The 3,055-nt window shown below is 40.1% G+C and overlaps 1 non-coding gene across 1 annotated transcript; it reads right to left on the bottom strand.

Annotated features, from left to right (window-relative positions):
• Window positions 1-552: 552 nt before the first annotated feature.
• Window positions 553-659, bottom strand: LOC126093475 (U6 spliceosomal RNA). Its single transcript, XR_007521628.1, has one exon. It is a non-coding gene; the product is annotated as a U6 spliceosomal RNA (small nuclear RNA).
• Window positions 660-3,055: the final 2,396 nt, after the last annotated feature.

Here is a 3,055-nt window from a genome sequence, read left to right on the forward strand (position 1 = left end):
TGCTTCACAATACAAGCATCTCTGAAGAAATCCGAATCGACCGCTAACGATATGAATTTCAATATTGTTCTTCACTTAAGACATTAACCTGAAGATCATTAACTTTGGAACCCATAGTAAAGTACAACAGTCATCAGTTAGAAGATTGATTTGAACCCCACAATGCTTTAATAGGCAGGGTCCTGTTTGAGGTGGTTTGCCGTTGCTTGCCTCCGACCTTTCAATTGACTTGCCTAGACAGTTAATAGGAAAACCTACAGTTTAACGTGGCTTTCGGACCAAAGTGGAACACGGCTTTTTTCACATCAACAAACACTGCCCGAGGGGAAATAAGAGTAAAATGGCAGATAAAAATCGTGGGACTGACAAAGGATCGAACCCCACACCTTTGTATTTTTAGTATTTTTTTTTCCTATGTTGATCGTTGCATTTGTTCGGTGCCGATGTCCCAGGACACCCGTTCAAGTTCAGTGTTGAGCCGTTGACTCAGTTTTACAAAGGGCAGCTAACCCTCTGAAAGAACACGCGGAGCTACCGTGCCGGCTATTAAAAAAAAATGTGGAATGCTTCACGATTTTGCGTGTCATCCTTGCGCAGGGGCCATGTTAATCTTCTCTGTATCGTTCCAATTTTAATATATGTACTACCGAAGCAAGTACGTTGTTTGGCACTTGCGTGTCTCTGCACCAAAGTAAAGAGAGCTGGGTTGAATGTAGTGACAACAAGCTGGCATAAACGGAAAAGAAAAAAAAATAAACAACATAAATGGTCTCTCTTTGATGCCTCAATCTTCATTGCCATTATGCGCCTTATGAGAAAAAAGTACTCTTCATTAAAATAAACATCTTCGTCTTGTTATGCAAATATTTGCGATGTATTTTACATTACCATTTTACTAACAAAATTAAAATAGGAGACGTTTTCACGTCAGAAGCTTGCTTCTACTTAACCATTTAATAGAATCGCATTTTTTCCACCGTGACTAACTTTGTAAGGTAAGCACATCATCCATTACAGTACGCTCCTGGGGCTGGGAAATGTGGCCACAATGGTCTGCTGGAACGAACCATCACAGGTGCAATGCACTGGGTTCAGGCATTTGCTTTTAAGAGGCACAAACAGATTTACTTTACCTCTGGTAACCTCATCAGAAAGACGTTATAATCCAGAATCCGCATTAAACATCACGTTTCTTCATTACCATCTGCGCAGAACCGGTTTACGTTGGGAAATGACATAGGCGGAAGTCATGGTGAACAGAAATACTGTCGCCAGTAAACTTACTTGCATTAGAAAATTTTATTTTATTTGATGAACCGATAGCCATTTAAAGGAACAGGGCTCTTATTTTACTTGTACTTGATTGAACTAGAGACGTTGAAAACTTTGGTGCTGGATTCGAATTTGTATCTCCTCTTTCGAGGATCTGAGTCACTTGGAACAGTATAGTTCAATCATTTCGTTCCTTTTCCCAAGGCTGCAATATTCTCTAGGTCTCCTCCAAAGGTAAGTATGTGTGTCTGAATCCTGATCCAGTACAAAAATATTCATAATTTCATTTCAAGCCCTATCATGTGCACACCGGCCTGCTACTGAAAATTAACGTGCATTTTTAATGTCTGTTCATTTGTTGCCAAAAATCGCATTAGGTGTCGTTATTTCTGGTCAAACACGCACACATCTTACTGTTGGTGAGTAAGTAATTGATACTTAAGCTATAACCGTGGATGATAAAGAAGGACGGTAGGTGTGCGGTTCGATTGTCACTCAGGCGCAAAAATTTCTATCCCTATTTTAGATTCAAACACCCAGCAGCTGGCAAGAAAAACCGATACGTAACATTTGATTTTCCTTAGTTAACAATCCGATTACGTGTCGGGTTTGTATCTCCATCACAGAACTTAACATCATGTGCTTCATCTTTAAATGCATGCACACTTTGTTACTTCTGAATGGAGGTATATAAGATATCTTTCGTGGTTAGTTAACAGGGATGAAAGGATCTTGATAGGAGACCCGGTTTATTGCAATAACTGTCGTCTTTTATTTTCAAGTTTAGGTTTGGTTACTGATATTGGTGAAAAATTCGGTAATTCATGACTCTTCATGGTTAGTCAGCAATATGATTAAATTAGATTAGATTTGATTAGATTAATACTTGTTCCATAGATCATAAATACGCCATTTCGTAATGATGTGATACGTGTCATTTTAATTAAAGATTTCTTTACATACCATGATCTAATATCTTTACATTTTTTCACTCTCTCTCCCTCATTCTTTTTTGTATTTATCTCTCTCTCTCTGTCTCTCTCTTCTCCCACGCACACACACACACACACACACACACACACACACACACACACACATCCTTTCTTTTATTTGTTTGTTGTGTTTGGCTATCGGCCAGGCACGAAAACGTCTGTGAATGAGTTTCTTTGTTTTGAGTACAGTTACGAAAGAAATATAAAAACAACTATGGGAGTCACTGATTGATTATGTTTGGTTAGCAGTCAGTTCTGAGTATTATTAGTAACTACGGTCCAGTCCCTCATCCTAGTTACAGAAATGCGAATCAGACGCATTACGTATTCCAGGCCGTGGCAGCCGCGTCTTTGAGACGCCAGCTATGGTCACTTCCCAGCCCACTGTAGCAACACATCGGTTCGTCTTCTTCCTGCTGTTACTGTATCTGCGATTTGGCAACAAGGCAAGGTATGTTTGGAAACTCTGTGATCGACGAGTTACTTCCTGGTGTGCACGGAATTAAGCTTCAAAGTTCACTTCATTTTTCCCGTCATTTCCATGGAATAATCTAAGTTATTATCTCTTGAAGTGTGACAAACGACTGTAAATTTACGGTTTCCAGCCCAGGAACGTAGCTGCACGTGGAAATCGCAACTAATCTCGTCCTTTAAACAGCAGTTTTACGAGTTATAACCACCATTGGCCTCGTAAGACGTATGCAAGACACGTACCTCGTTGCTGGCTCTGTGGTAACGTGCGGAGCTGTGAAAAAGCGTCTGTTATGGTTCGCGGTTCCAGTTGCGCTAAA

Source organism: Schistocerca cancellata, chromosome 7, assembly GCF_023864275.1.
Source record: "Schistocerca cancellata isolate TAMUIC-IGC-003103 chromosome 7, iqSchCanc2.1, whole genome shotgun sequence".
In the NCBI taxonomy this organism is placed as follows: domain Eukaryota; kingdom Metazoa; phylum Arthropoda; class Insecta; order Orthoptera; family Acrididae; genus Schistocerca; species Schistocerca cancellata.